The 16,827-nt window shown below is 36.7% G+C and overlaps 1 protein-coding gene across 3 annotated transcripts in view; it reads left to right on the top strand.

Moving 5' to 3' along the window:
- Positions 1–583: 583 nt before the first annotated feature.
- Positions 584–16,827, top strand: part of LOC115212003 (major egg antigen) — a 191,358-nt gene continuing 175,114 nt past the window's right edge. Inside the window, exons 1-2 of one of the 3 annotated variants that reach the window (XM_029780789.2) lie at positions 584–923; positions 1,989–2,215. The gene's annotated coding sequence lies outside the window, so the exon portion shown is untranslated. Of the gene's footprint in view, positions 924–1,764; positions 1,782–1,988; positions 2,216–16,827 lie in introns of those variants that run through there. The other 2 variants (XM_036503407.1, XM_036503409.1) reach the window with 2 other exon arrangements.

The following is a 16,827-nucleotide window of genomic DNA, read 5'->3' as shown; positions in this document are numbered from 1 at the left end:
CTCTCCATCTAGCTATCTTTCTTCATATCTATCTGTTTCTCTCGTTTTCCCCCTCTCTCTCTCTCTCTCTCTCTCTCTCTCTATCTATCTATCTATTTATCTTACTCTCTCTCTTTCTCTTATTCACCCTCTTTTTCTCCCTTCCTCGCTTTGATAATTTAATTTAACGCTCATACAGTCCACCTCATCCCTGCATTGCTTATACGTTTCTCTCTCTCTCTTTTCTCTCTCTCTCTCTGTCTGTCTCTTTCTCAAGCATATCCACACTCTCGCTCACATTCGCACGCGCGCGTACGCACACAATTTCTCTCTTTTTCTTTTGCCTCCATTTCCTTTCCTCACTATTTCTCTTTTCGTCTCCAACCATTAACTTTACTCGATCGCTCACTCATCCTTTGCTATTTCTTACATACTCACTTCCCACCCTTCCTCTCCTCCCCTCTATTTGAAGTAGTTGTGTCTTTCCCCCCCACACACACACACTCTAAGCACCATTGCACTCGTTCACTCCTCTCTTCCCATTCCTCCTTCGTCGTCTCCTCGCGCTCTTTCTCTCTTTCTTTCTCTCTCACTCACTCACATTTATTCCTATTCTTTACTCTGGATCCCAGTTGGATCTTACTTGTCTTGGCGGCGGCATTTACTGGTAGCTTGGGAAATCCACAGCTACAAGTGGATTGTTTCAATGATATTATAAAACGGGACGGAAAGCGATAGAAATAAAAAAAAAAAGAGATAATTCAACAGAATCAAAGAATATTTACGTATATATATACAGATAGATAAAAACATTTATATATAATCATCTTTGAAGTTTGTGAAAATATTTAACTAAGCAAGAGTACGTAAATTGTATTAAGACCGGGAGGCAATCCTAACACTGGTAACAGCCGTTACGCAGTCATACATATCCACTTCGACAGGTACATTGTTCATATCTATCTATCTATCTATCTGTCTGTCTGTCTGTCTGTCTGTCTGTCTGTCTGTCTGTCTGTCTGTCTGTCCTGTCTGTCTGTCTGTCTGTCTGTCTGTCTGTCCGTCCGTCCATCCATCCATCTATCTATCTATCTATCTATCTATCTATCTATCTATCTACCTATCTATCTATCTATCTACCTATCTACCTATCTATCTATCTCTCTCTCTCTCTCTATCTCTCTATATATATATATATATATATATATATATATATATATATATCTATATATATATATATCATTGTGTTCGGCGTTTTTTGGTGTCCTGTACCTACATATGCATGTTTTATTTATTATTTTGTTTTATATATATATAATATATATATATATATGTGTGTGTGTGTGTGTGTGTGTGTGTATGTATGTATGTATGTATGTATGTATGTATGTATGTATGTATGTATGTATGTATATACATATATTAGTGTTGATATATTTATGAATACGTTGAATTATATTATGCTATATTTTTTTTAAGGACTAGGGAAGACTGCCAGTGAAATTTTTACGTCAGAAAAGCCTGTTTGATCAGACTACAACAGATTAAAGACAACTAATGTTATAATTCACTACATATATTGAAGTGGGGAAAAATGATAGAAAAATATCAAAAGATTTAACAATAAGCGAAGATATATAACTATATAAATATATATTTATTTACATACATGCCCTATATATATAGTTTAAGTATAATTAGTCGGGAATACACGGACTTAAACCAGACGTCATTCCTGAAGTAGTTGGCAGCCGATACATAAAATACACGCTGCATCTATAAATATATACCTCTCTGAACAGGTATATTAATATAGATTTATTTATTGATTGATTTAACAATATAGGCTATATTTTATGGTGTATTTTATGGCAGTCAAATTTTCGTTTTAATTTTAACACCAAATATTTATATTTTGCTATAAATTTTTTAATACCAGTATAGAAAGAAAGCATTTACGAAATAGATTATATATGTTATTTAAGCTGTAAATTTTAATATTCTTTCAGGGTAATTGTTTTTTGACAAACAGAAAGGAAATCATTATTTTTGTTGGAAGATATCAGTTATACTGGACAAACACAATAGATCCAGTGGCACTAGATAAGATATAGTATAAATACTATTTTGCGAGGGAGACATCAAATTGTTGAAAATTTTTCGTCATACCGGCAAGCTTTTCTGTTGTAATTGGAGATAACATTTGTCTGATAGCATCTTTTACAAGGAATTTTTGGTGAGTTATTTATCAAATTTCAATTTTTCTTTAAAATCACAAGAGAGAGAAAAATCCCCAGAAAAGATCAAGTACAAACTAAAGAGGATGTGCCTAGAAATATAATTTGCATATAATATAATGAGCTTTCTTTATGAACTAATCTGTATATTTACTTTTATTTTTATTTCCCTCGAAACGGGGAAATACTAAGTGTTGTAGGATATCCCTGTATGGACGGTATAAACCGTAAAAAGAGCCTTGTTTGTAAATTTAAGAAACTGTTGTGTATGAATGATAATATTTATTTTCTTTATCCATTGTTCATTCGACCATCGTAACATTATTTCTTTCCATCTGCATCTGAGTGTTGTGTGTGTGTGTTTGTTTACCCATCCATCCACCTATCTATCTATCTATCTATCTATCTATCTATCTATCTATCTATCTATCTATCTATCTATCTATCTATCTATCTATCTGTCTATTTATCTGTCTGTCTGTCTGTCTGTCTGTATGTATGTATGTTTAGTTAGCTAGCTATTATACACACACGCACACACATACACATATGTATATATGTATGCATGCATGTATGTATGAATATAAATATAAACAACTACACACACATACATACATACTTGCATGCGCATATGCAAGTATTTATACATACATAGACACACATGTATACACACAAACACACACACACAGATACACATGCATACTAATACACATTTGTATGTGTATTGAAGTTCATATGCATGTGTATATGCATACATGCATCACGTATGCATATATGAATATAAATCTAAGTATGTATACACATGCGTTTCTACATACATACATACTTACATAAAAAATACATGTATATATAAGTGTGCAAGTGTGTATGTGTGTACGTTCATGTGTGTATAAATGCATATGTGTGCATATATATATACATTTATATACTCACACATACTCAAACACACATACTACACAAATACACATACACTTTCTCTCTCTCTCTCCCTCTCTCTCTCTCTCTCTGTCTCTCTCATATTTCTTCCAATGTTGTATTGAAATTGTGGCATGTAAAAAAAATTATTGGAACGAATACTTAAAAGATAAGTCCGCATAAGCCTGTCCATAAGCATAATACACGTATAAGTATATTTCTATACAAATATGTATACACATATGCATATACAGATATACAGCGCCTATAAAATAGGGTGTTGAACCTCCTTGAATCTGAGAAGGGCACTTCCCACCCTTGGGGCCAGAAAGTAGTGTTGTTCCATCTTGCATTATTCCTTTCGGAAGCCCTATAGATTGATATACAAAATATACACAAACACAGATATATAGGCGCAGGAGTGGCTGTGTGGTAAGTAGCTTGCTAACCAACCACATGGTTCCGGGTTCAGTCCCACTGCGTGGCATCTTGGGCAAGTGTCTTCTGCTATAGCCCCGGACCGACCAATGCCTTGTGAGTGGAAACTGAAAGAACCCTGTCGTATATATGTATATATATGTGTGTGTGTTTGTGTGTCTGTGTTTGTCCCCCTAGCATTGCTTGACAACCGATGCTGGTGTGTTTACGTCCCTGTCACTTAGCGGTTCGGCAAAAGAGACCGATAGAATAAGTACTGGGCTTACAAAGAATAAGTCCCGGGGTCGATTTGCTCGATTAAAGGCGGTGCTCCAGTATGGCCGCAGTCAAATGACTGAAACAAGTAAAAAGAGTAAAAAGAGAGTATACTTGTGAGTGAGCGACAAACGTAAGAAAACGTAAGGGATGCAAGCACACGTCAGCGAATTCATCAACTGTTTACATTAAACATACACGTTAGATGGCCTATGTTGTCTACTTGTGATTCGCTTATATACTACATGCATTTCATGCACGTAATATGCACACATGCTCGCCCACACATACACATATGTATATATGTATACATGTATGTATGAATATAAATATAAACAGCTACACACATATACATACTTGCATGCGCGTATGCAAGTATTTATACATACATAGACTCTCTTTACTCTTTTACTTGTTTCAGTCATTTGACTGCGGCCATGCTGGAGCACCGCCTTTAGTCGAGCAAATCGACCCCGGGACTTATTCTTTGTAAGCCCAGTACTTATTCCATCGATCTCTTTTTGCCGAACCGCTAAGTAACGGGGACATAAACACACCAGCATCGGTTGTCAAGCAATGCTAGGGGGACAAACACAAACATACACGCACATACATATATACATATATATACATATATACGACAGGCTTCTTTCAGTTTCAGTCTACCAAATCCACTCACAAGGCTTTGGTCGGCCGGAGGCTATAGTAGAAGACACTTGCCCAAGGTGCCACGCAGTGGCACACATGTATACACACTAACACACACAAACAGACACACATGCATACTAATACACATTTGTATATGTATAGAAGTTCATATGCATGTGTATATACAGACATGCATCACGTATGCATATATGAAAATAAATCTAAGTATGTATACACGTAAGTTTCTACATACATAGGCTCACATAAAGATACACGCATATGTATACATACACACGCATATATGCATACATACCTATATACACATGCATGCATGCGTGTGTATACATGCAAATATTTACTCACTTACTTATTTCAGTCATTTGACTGCGGCCATGCTGGAGCATCGCCTTTAGTCGAGCAAATCGACCCCAGGACTTATTCTTTGTAACCCTACTACTTATTCTATCGGCCTCTTTTGTCGAACCGCTAAGTAACGGTGACGCAAACACACCAGCATTGGTTGTCAAGCGATGTAGGGGGACAAACGCATACGCACACATGTATATATATACATATATACGACGGGCTTCTTTCAGTTTCCGTCTACCAAATCCACTCACAAGGCTTTGGTCGTCCCGAGGCTATCGCTTTCTCCTCCATCATACACTCCACATACATATATATATTCTCTCTCTCTCTCTCTATATATATATATATATATATATATATTCTATATATATATATATATATATATATATATAGATAAGAAAGTTTGTTTGGTAAAGCACGTGGGTGAATATATAAGAAAATAGTAAAGAGTGAAAAAACGACAGAAGGCTTAAATGTTAAAAAATATATATATTAAAAAATATATATTCATATATATAAGACAAACTAAAGTGCTTTTTATCTTTTCGTTTATTTTAAATTTATTTTATAACTTTCGATGTATACATGTATGTGTATGTAAATACACACAAGCATATATATACGCACATGTGTGTGCATGTATGTATAAATGTGCGTGTGTGCGCGCGTGTATATGTGAGTGTGTGCGCGTCTATACATAAATATATATATATATATATATATATATATATATGTTAGCTTATATATCTTCGTGTTATATCTGAAGCGCTATGTATGTTTGTGTGTAAGTATGTATTGGATGTTGTGTGTATATGCATTCGTATATAAACTTTTGTACGTGTTTTGTGCGTGTGTGTGTGTGTGTGTGTGTTGTGTTGTGTGCGTGCGTGTGTGTGTGTGTGTAGACAACCTAAAAATATAAATAGAACATCGAAACTGTAAAACGAAAGATCCAGAATGCTTGTATTATCGAATGACAAGGGTTGGCGATGCGGAGCAGTATTGTTACCATAGCTACCGGCCGCTTGCCTGCTGTCTGCATCCCGAATAATAATTATGAACTCGTTCTTTTCTCTCGCTATCCTCTCTCTCTCTCTCTCTCACCAATTACCTACCAATCTATCCATTTCTCTCTCTTTCTCCTTCTCTCTCTCTCTCTCACACACACACATACACGCACGCACACACAAGCATTCACTTTTTTCTCTCCTCTTTCTTTCTCGCATACACACACACGGACGTACGCACACAAACACGGGTACATGCATACAGCCAGACGCAATCATGTCTGTTTCTCTCTATCGCTTCCTCCTCCATCACAATCCTCCCGTCCCTCCTCTCTCTCTCTCTCTCTCTCTCTCCCTCTCTCATACAAAACTCTTCACATGTTCATAACTTTGCTATGTTCTTATTAACAAAGCAAATCTCATTAGTTGTCGGCCCAACTACCTCTACCTATCTTGTTTATTGCTAAATATTGATTTCATACAGTTGTGTAGGACCAGGTTGTCCCGATTGATCAAAGGCGTTCGGAGCGTGACCGAAAGCCATTGTGTGTGTGTGTGTGTGTGTGTGTGTGTGTGTGTGTGTGTGTGTGTGGTGTGGTGTGTGTGTGTGTGTGTGTGTGTGTGTGTGGTGTGTGTGGTGTGTGTGTGTGTGTGTGTGGTGTGTGTGTGTGTAGACAACCTAAAAATATAAATAGAACATCGAAACTGTAAAACGAAAGATCCAGAATGCTTGTATTATCGAATGACAAGGGTTGGCGATGCGGAGCAGTATTGTTACCATAGCTACCGGCCGCTTGCCTGCTGTCTGCATCCCGAATAATAATTATGAACTCGTTCTTTTCTCTCGCTATCCTCTCTCTCTCTCTCTCTCTCACCAATTACCTACCAATCTATCCATTTCTCTCTCTTTCTCCTTCTCTCTCTCTCTCACACACACACATACACGCACGCACACACAAGCATTCACTTTTTTCTCTCCTCTTTCTTTCTCGCATACACACACACGGACGTACGCACACAAACACGGGTACATGCATACAGCCAGACGCAATCATGTCTGTTTCTCTCTATCGCTTCCTCCTCCATCACAATCCTCCCGTCCCTCCTCTCTCTCTTTCTCTCTCTCTCTCTCCCTCTCTCATACAAAACTCTTCACATGTTCATAACTTTGCTATGTTCTTATTAACAAAGCAAATCTCATTAGTTGTCGGCCCAACTACCTCTACCTATCTTGTTTATTGCTAAATATTGATTTCATACAGTTGTGTAGGACCAGGTTGTCCCGATTGATCAAAGGCGTTCGGAGCGTGACCGAAAGCCATTGTGTGTGTGTGTGTGTGTGTGTGTGTGTGTGTGTGTGTGTGTGTGTGTGTGTGTGTGTGTGTGTGTGTGTGTGTGTGTGTGTGTGTGTGTGTGTGTGTGTGTGTGTGTGTGTGTGTGTGTATGTGTGTGTGCGCGTATATATTTTAATGCTTGTTTTTATGTCGAATTATATAAAAAGAACAATTTTACATTAAATTGAAGATACTTCTTGTAGAGTACATATTCATATTCGTTGGTACTCCGAGGGTTTCAGTGCCAACCAATTTTAATCAAACTATTAAAATTGTATATATATATATATATATATATATTGGAAGGTTTGGAGATGATGTACAAGTATTATATATTAGAAGAAATGAGGTAATCAGAAGATCGGATGGTTCATATTTATAGATATTCATTTATATATTACATTTTTTACATATATATATATCATATATATCATATATATATCATATCATAACCTTCTTCCCTCTCCCTTCCCCTCTTTCTCTTTAGCCTCAGATACAAACGCACACACACACACACACACTACACACATACACACATGTTCTCTCTCTCACTTCCTCCTCATCCACTTCACCCTCTTGTACTGTCTTGTTCCTCCCCACATCTACGAAACTCTATAAAATGATTAAATTCCCCACAAAGGAATTAATTTGATTTGAAAACCCCACTAGAATGGGAGAAAGCGCTAATAATCTGAATGATATGATATATATATGTAAAAAATGTAATATATAAGTAAATATCTATAAATATGAACCATCCGATCTTCTGATTACCTCATTTCTTCTAATATATATATATATATATATATACACGTGTGTGTGTGCATTGGGTCATCCCATAAATAATGCGTTTTTTTTTAATTGCATGGGCTAAAAGTCGGAGGGGGACGGGATAAACTATCTGCATCAACTTGCTATAAAAGCAGGTAGTAATTTTACCTTGCGCTTATTCTTGGTGAAAGTTTTGAAGAGTGCATCTCGATTTTAACAGTTTATTTACTTAAAGCTATAATGGAAGTGACATAGGAGCATATTCGGCATATTTTGCTTTCTGAGTTTAATAAAGGCAACGACGCGACGGGAAGTGCAAGGAATATTAATGCAGTATATGGCAATCGGACATTAAGCGTAAACCAGTGTCAACGGTGGCTCCAGAAATTCCTAGCCGGAGACTGCAGCCTAGAAGACGAGCCTCGTCCTGGAAGATCTGTAGAGCTCGACGAGGACGTCCTGCAAAACCTGGTGGAACAAAATTCCATCGTAACTGTTGAGGAACTAGCAGAGAAGCTTGGATTTGGTCATTCAACCATTCATCAACACCTGTGTTCCCTCGGAAAAGTTAGCAAATTGCGTAATGACAGGTTCTTTACAAACTTTCCGTGTGTAATCGCTTGTAGAGAGTGAATGTGTGCTTTTCTTTGCTGTCACGTCTCACGAATGAATCTTTTTTTGGACCGAATAGTGACTGGTGACGAGAAGTGGTTTCTCTATAAAAATGTCAAGCGTCGAAGGCCAAAGAAGGTCACGTAAGGTGTTGTTATCTCTTTGGTGGCATATGAACAGTTTAGTCCACTTTGAACTTTTAAACCCAAAACCAAACGATAACAAAGGAGATTTACTGCGAGTAACTTGAGCAGCTTAAGTCAGCGCTAGAATAAAAACCACCATCTTTGCTTTTAAGATGAAAGGTGTTCTTCCATCAGGATAATGCTTGGCCACATACAGCGAGAATGACATTCGAAAGGCTGGAGCAGTTTGAATGGGAAACGACGCCCCACCCACCGTATTCGTCGACACATTGCCCAATCTGGTTATCATTTATTCTGCAGTCTTCAAAATCTGGAAAATATGAATTCTGTAGACGAGGTCAGAACAGTAGTGAAGGAGTATTTTTCATCACAGACAAGTGAATTTTGGAAGCGGATCTTGCAAGTCTACCAGATAGATGGAAGAGCATTGTAGACAAGCGAAGGAGAGTATATTTTAGATTAAAAAAGAACTTTGTTTATCTTAACTTTGAAAAATAAAAGTACAAAACACCGCATTATTTATGGGATGTCCCAATATATGAGAGCTATAGATAATGGTCATTACATACTTTTATTTATTGCAGTAAAGAAATATATGTGTGTGTGTGTGTGTGTGTGTGTGTGTGTACATATATATGATTGGATTTGAAGGATATTTGACTGCTATTTCTGGGAGCTTCCCTAGCTACATCGTAAAAGCCATTGTTGTTGTTGATGCTGTAGACTTTGTTGTTGATGTTGGAATTATTGTTTATTCCTACATCAGTGCCCCACTCCACGTGAGCTTTTATGATCAGACATTCCTACTGTGACAAAGACTGGAAGATATTTATTTAATTTTCGATGTTGTTGCATTTCTAACGTTCCACATTCTTGCCGTCTGCTATCTAATCTTCTATCTTTTACTTGATTCAGTCATTGAACTGCGCCCATGCTAGAGCACCTCATTATAGTGTTTTAGTCGAACAAATCTACATTAGTAATTGCGTGCGGTTTTTTTTTAAGACCAGCACCCATTTTACCGGTCATATTTATCGAACCGCTAAGTTACGAGGATGTAAATAAACCAGCACCAGTTGTCAAGCAGTGACGGTGGTGGTGGTGGTGGTGGTGGGTGAGAAACACCGACACGTAGACACATATAGATAAACATGTGTGTGTGTGTGTGTGTGTGTAAGTGCGTGTGTCTGTATACATATATATACCAGACTGGGTACAGTTCTTCGTTAAAACAGGACTGGATTCAGTTCCTTCCATGACCATGGCTGGGAAACTTTTTTTTTTGTTCTCTCCTTAACTTTGGGTCAACCAAGTGCGAAAAAACCCATGGTCAAAAGCGTTCCAGTTAATGTTCTTTACTACACTGAATTATATTATTTCCTAGGTGACGATATCTTCAACAAGTTCAAATTCGACTTTGCTTTTCATCCTTTCGAGATCGATGAAATAAGTACCAGTTAAGCACTGGGGTCGATATAATCGACTAGGTGCCCTCCCCCAAGATTTTAGGCCTTGTACCTATAGTAGAAAGGATTGAATTGGCTGAATCGTTAGCACGCCGGACAAAATGCTTAGCAGTATTTTGTCTGCCGCTACGTTCTGAGTTCAGATTCCGCCGAGATCGATTTTACCTTTCATCCTTTCGGGGTCGATAAATTAAGTACTAGTGAAACACTGGAGTTGATGTAATCGACTAGTCCCCTCTCCCAAATTTCGGGCCTTGTGCCTATAGTAGAAAGGATTATTTTTGTTGTTATCATCATCATCATCATCATTATCATCATCATCATCAGGTTACAAGTCTTTTCCTCAATGATTTAAAGATGTTTGGTGATACTGATAGTTAATTTTTGTTGAACCTACTGAAATCTTTCTATCGAGTCTTGTATTTTCTTTATCATTTATCGAACTACATGGTCTTTTATGTTCAGACACCATCCACATTGTTATCATGATATGTCTAGCCATGCCTGCTTCAACTTGCAGGGTTGTTACAAATATAATATCTCGAACATCTTTCTTTTCAAACGCCGATCTTTTTGGAATTAACTAACAGGCCTGAAATTTAAATATACCGTTTGTTCATCTTTTACAAATCTCATTATCTTTTTTTACTTATAAATAAATATGAGAAATTATCGATCTCACAATAGAAACTAGATACAGTTAACTCTGACGTAGTACTCTTGGTATTACTGCCTTACTTTGTAGAGAGATGTAAGTGGAAAGCAAACAGAAACACTCCAATATCGCTGATCATTAAAAGCAAAATGCTACTCATATTAAGAAAATAACATTGCACCATATCCCCATTAATCATTAACAGCACGCAGTTAAACCCCAACAATCCTTCCAAATGCTGGGCCTCGTTATCAACAATGTTCTCTTTTGAAAGCATATGTTTGGCATAGCTAGGACTGCATCCCAACAACTGGTTCTTCTCTTTAGGGCCAGAAAAGACTTCAGAGTCCCGACATTTATTGACACCCTTTAATACACAGATCGGTTCACAATGGAGTTTTGCTCTAACATTTGCAACGTTGCTGTAACCTCTGAGCCACAGGTTGTACTATTTCCTCACTTGATCTTTTCTACAAATAATACTCGTACAGTGATTTGAAGTCATCGGAGTTAGCCTAGCTCATGTCCCTTCCACTCAAGCATTTTTGTCCTACTTTTCACTCCTCCTCTCATTTCCCTGTTATATTCAACCCTCTCCCAGGCTCCTCAATTATCACTGTACCTAGTCCTTCCTTCTCAAAACGTCAGTCATATGGGACTTACTCCCTGCTCGTGTATCCCCTCATAAAGGTTCAAGAGTAACATGAAGGGGACACCTTCGAGTATAACCCCTTCCTCTAGACCCAGCAAGAAAGAAGAAACGAGGGCTTGAAATGTATGACTTAACCCCTCCCCAAAACAAAACTAGTAAGTATACAACTATGAAAATTATGCTTTATTCCATAAATTATTCCTATGACTGATAAATATATAGTACAGCAGTTGTAACCTTCAAATCTAGCGATCTTACTGTTAACAGTCAAGTTTCTCAAGGTTGATTTTAGTTTTTTCATAATTCTAAAAAGAGATATCAATGATATGTCAAGGTAGATCTTGTAGCCTGCTCCCTATATCCTTACAAAAGTCTGGCATTGTTCCTAATCAAAAGAAACCTTGTTATCAATGCAGGCGCCGCAGCTCTGTAGCATATTTTCGGTGAATCGAATCGAGCCTACAACCTAGTTTTCTTTTCCAACTGTAACCGTTTCTTATCTTACATATATCGCTAGAGTAAAAACAAGAGAGAGAGAGGGGGGAGGGAGAGGGAGGGAGAGAGAGAGAGAGAGATAGAGAAACGAAGGTAGCATTCTGTCATTTCATTCTAAAAAAAAACCCACAAAACCTCTGGCTCAGAACCTATGAAAGCAACTATGACATGTTGCTAAGAAACATTCGAATTCAAACCATTCATGCATGCTTCCTGATTTTTTTCTTTTATTATCAAATGTCTAACTATGCGAACCAGGAAATTTGGTTTACATTTCCACTCTTTGAACCCCACGACTAAAATTATATAATGCACTCTAAACAATCCACTATTTGAAATTAAAAAGATTTTAAAAAATGGAAGCCAAATTACAATATGCGTTACTTCTAATTTGATTATAGCGTACAAGAGGAACATTGTTGATAATTTATGGTCCATAACTCGACTGAATACAGAGTTTAGATTTTGGCGGAAGTCTAGTAAATAAGCTGGTACTTGTAATCAGTATTATGGTCAGGAAAATGCAGATCTGCATGGTTCCCCACAAATCTATGCGCAACACCCTCCACCTCATGCAAATACTTCATAGTGAGAGTGATTAACAAACATGGTCTTGGTAGGATACGGACTAATTTGCATCGATCGAAAGCTATCAGCACACCAGCGATATTGATCTTGTTTTCAGCGGTTAGATCGCTTCAATGTACAAAGATTCCTGCTCATTGGTCAGTCTAAGTTGCCACCAGCGGAACCGTTTTAACTCCCCTGTTCCACTGCCAAGGGTGTTTTCTCTCTTTAGTATGTTGTGAATCAAAGCTACTACTAAAGAAAGAAAAGTTAGGACACAGAAAAACCGTATTACCATATGCAGACGAAGTCGCTATGATAGTATGGAACACGATAGAAGATGAGCCATCGACACCATTCTAAAGGGTTAAGTTAACTCGGACAATTCTGTGGGCTTGCAGCTTGGCACCTGGAGAGGCAAATTCATGCACCCCGGCCAGTGTCGTCGGTCACTGGACCGAAGGACCAGTTAACTTCTTGGGTCTGGTTCGGTCCAGAACTATATATGGTTAGGAACTGAGACGAGCAGAGTAACCAGTCTTACTCAGAAATGAGTTAAGATAAACCTACCCTTGAAAGGTTAGGCAGAGGTGGAAAACCTGCACATTGTTTCCTTTATATATTACTGCCTAATGATCGTGCTTTGTCCCAGCTTTCGTCTGACCAGATTCACGTGTCTACACCTTCTTGTGGATGGCACGATAGATAATGTATCTAGTGACATCACCGAGCTTAATAGGACATGGTTTTTTTGATGCGTAGGCATGAATTGAGGGTGTGGCCTCCCTAGAGATTCCTTGATGCCTAAAGTAGAAAGGATTATAATTATTGTTGTTGTTGCTATTACTATGAAGGAGGTCAGGTGGCAAAATCGTTAACAGGCTGGACAAACTACTCAGCGGCGTTTCGTCCGTCTTTACGTTTCTGAGTTCGAATTCCGCAGAGGTCGACTTTGTCTTTCATCTTTTCGGGGTCGTTAAAATAAGTGCCAGTTGAACACTGTGATCGACGTAATCGAGTAGCACCCCACCACCACTAAATTTTTTGCGCTTAGAACAGAAAGGCTATTATTATTATTATTATTATTATTATTATTATTATTATTATTATATTATTATTGTTATTATTATTATTATTATTATTATTATTATTATTATTATTATTGTTATTATTATTATTATTATTATTATTATTATTATTGTTATTATTGTTATTATTATTATTATTATTATTATTATTATTATTATTATTATTATTGTTATATTATTATTATTATTATTATTATTATTATTATTATTATTGTTATTATTGTTATTATTATTATTATTATTATTATTATTATTATTATTATTGTTATTATTATTATTATTATTATTATTATTATTATTATTATTATTATTATTATTACTTTGCTTTCCCTCTTATTTCCTATTTCTCACATTTGATTTGTATTCGCGATTAATGAAGGAATTTGCATTAGCAACACTCTGGGCGTTCCTTCGTTAGGTGTCAGTTTCCAACTGAGAAATTCAAGGTTTTGCCTGGGTAACGAGTGTATCGGTTTACAACACATTTCCATCTCCAAGTCTCAAAATCTGTGGACAAACTACTCAGCGGCGTTTCGTCCGTCTTTACGTTTCTGAGTTCGAATTCCGCAGAGGTCGACTTTGTCTTTCATCTTTTCGGGGTCGTTAAAATAAGTGCCAGTTGAACACTGTGATCGACGTAATCGAGTAGCACCCCACCACCACTAAATTTTTTGCGCTTAGAACAGAAAGGCTATTATTATTATTATTATTATTATTATTATTATTATTATTATTGTTATTATTATTATTATTATTATTATTATTATTATTATTACTTTGCTTTCCCTCTTATTTCCTATTTCTCACATTTGATTTGTATTCGCGATTAATGAAGGAATTTGCATTAGCAACACTCTGGGCGTTCCTTCGTTAGGTGTCAGTTTCCAAATGAGAAATTCAAGGTTTTGCCTGGGTAACGAGTGTATCGGTTTACAACACATTTCCATCTCCAAGTCTCAAAATCTGTGGACTCCGAACCCTTATTTAGCCGCCCACAGGTAATATTATCCCACATTTAAAGTTTTCACATGCATCGCCCTTGGGGCAATGATGTCAAGGCAATCATTGCAGAGGAAAACAAGATCATCAGCATCGTCATCATCATCATCATCATCATCAAATCACGTACGTTTTTCCCTGCTTACGTATATGTGGTGTATTTATGTGTGTATGTGTAAGAGAGAGAGAGAGAGAGAGAGAGAGAGAGAGAGAGAGAGTGAGTGAGTGAGTGAAAGTTAGAGAGAGAAAGAAATGAAGGAAGAAAGAAAGAAAGAAAAATGAATTTGAATTTATGTGTGTGTTTGTGTGTGTGTGTGAGAGAGAGAGAGAGAGAGAGAGAGAGAGAGAGAAGAATAAAGAAAGAAAAGGAAGAAAGAAAGAAAGAAAGAAAGTGAAAGAAAAAGAAAGTAAAAGAAGGAGAAAGTTAGAGAGAGAAAGAAAGGAAGAAAGAAAGAAAAATGAATTTGAAAACGCACAGAGTCCTTAAAATCCTTAAATCCTTAAAAATGTTTTAGCCCGAAGGCCGCGGCCATGGTGGGGCACCACCGCTGTATAAGAAAACTTATTTATATCAATACACTTAACTGGTTTCACATTTGTCTAATTTTTCTAAAGACTAAGTTTTGAAGGACATGTGACGCTGCATATATATATATATATATATATAGATAGATAGATAGATAGATAGATAGATAGATAGATAGATAGATAGATAGATAGATAGATTATATACATACATAATGTGGCTGTGTGGTAAGTAGCTTGCTTACCAGCCACATGGTTCTGGGTTCCTTCCCACTGCGTGGCATCTTGGGCAAGTGTCTTCTACTATAGCCTCGGGCCGACCACATATGTTTGTGTTTGTACCCCCAACATCGCTTGACAACCAATGCTGGTGTGTTTACGTCCCCGTAACTTAGCGGTTCGGCAAAAGAGAACGATAGAATAAGTACTAGACTTACAAAGATTAAGTCCTGGGGTCGATTTGCTCGATTAAAGACGGTGCTCCAGCATGGCCACAGTCAAATGACTGAAACAAGTAAAAGAGTAAAGAGAGAGTAAAGTGTATTTATATAGATACACACACATACACACACACACATATATATATATGCATGTATATATACTTATACATACATATACATATATATATATATATATATATATATATATATATATATATCTATATATCTAATATATATATATATATATATATATATATATATATATATATATATATATATATATGCATATATATACAAATACTCACACACATATATGTCCAGATGTATGAATGTTTGTGTGTGTATGTGCTCGCGCGCACGCTCGTAAAACAAGATTTGGCCAAAATGACGCACTGATTTCTCGTGGTGCAATGGAGCAGTGCTTGTAAATTCTGAAACTTTCAGTCTGTAGCTGTATAGATATCAGTGGAGCATATATACCTAAAAAGTCTATATACCTAAAAATGTGTGTACGTTGACTTAATAATCACCGGCTTTAACTTATCAACAGAAACGTTGTGTTTCTGCCAAACTATATACTATTATTTACCTCTTGCGAATTTCCAGAAAAAATAGTTTGATATGAATAAGAAAGAATATAAGAAAGGAAACAAAACTGAAAAAAAAAAAATTCCTAAGAATTCCCGAACTTTCAAAGCGATAATTCAAAGATGATGTTCTTACTTCGGGTATAGAATTTCATTTTAAACAGACCCCATACTTTCTTTTTCGTCTGATGATATTGTAGCAAGAATGACAGAGGGGGAAGATTGCCTGTGGTGAACCAGCGAACCTTCGAGAAAGCCGGCAGGAAGCTACTATAGAGATATTGTAAAAGGGTATTACACACACACACACGCGCGCACGCACGCAGCACATACTCACACACACATACACATATATGAGCAAATAAAAACAATCAGATAAAGCTATCTTCTTCAAGAATTTCACCAACATTCTCAGAGAAGATGGAATAATACTTCATTTATGAATGCCATTTCAGATATCAGGGGGGAAAATGGAACCTTTCACCATTCTTAAATATTTCCATTTAATATCACTGCGTTAAAATAGGTTTCCTTGTGTTTGCGACACGTTTTCATCTATCATCCAGGTATAAATGTCTTTGCTTCATAGATCAAGTAACTAATTTAAGGAAAGGTATGATAGCTTTTATATGTATACGTGTG

Source organism: Octopus sinensis, linkage group LG5 (assembly GCF_006345805.1).
Source record: "Octopus sinensis linkage group LG5, ASM634580v1, whole genome shotgun sequence".
NCBI lineage: Eukaryota > Metazoa > Mollusca > Cephalopoda > Octopoda > Octopodidae > Octopus > Octopus sinensis.
Note: the sequence above shows the minus strand (reverse complement) of the source record. Positions and strands in the feature narration are given on the sequence as shown.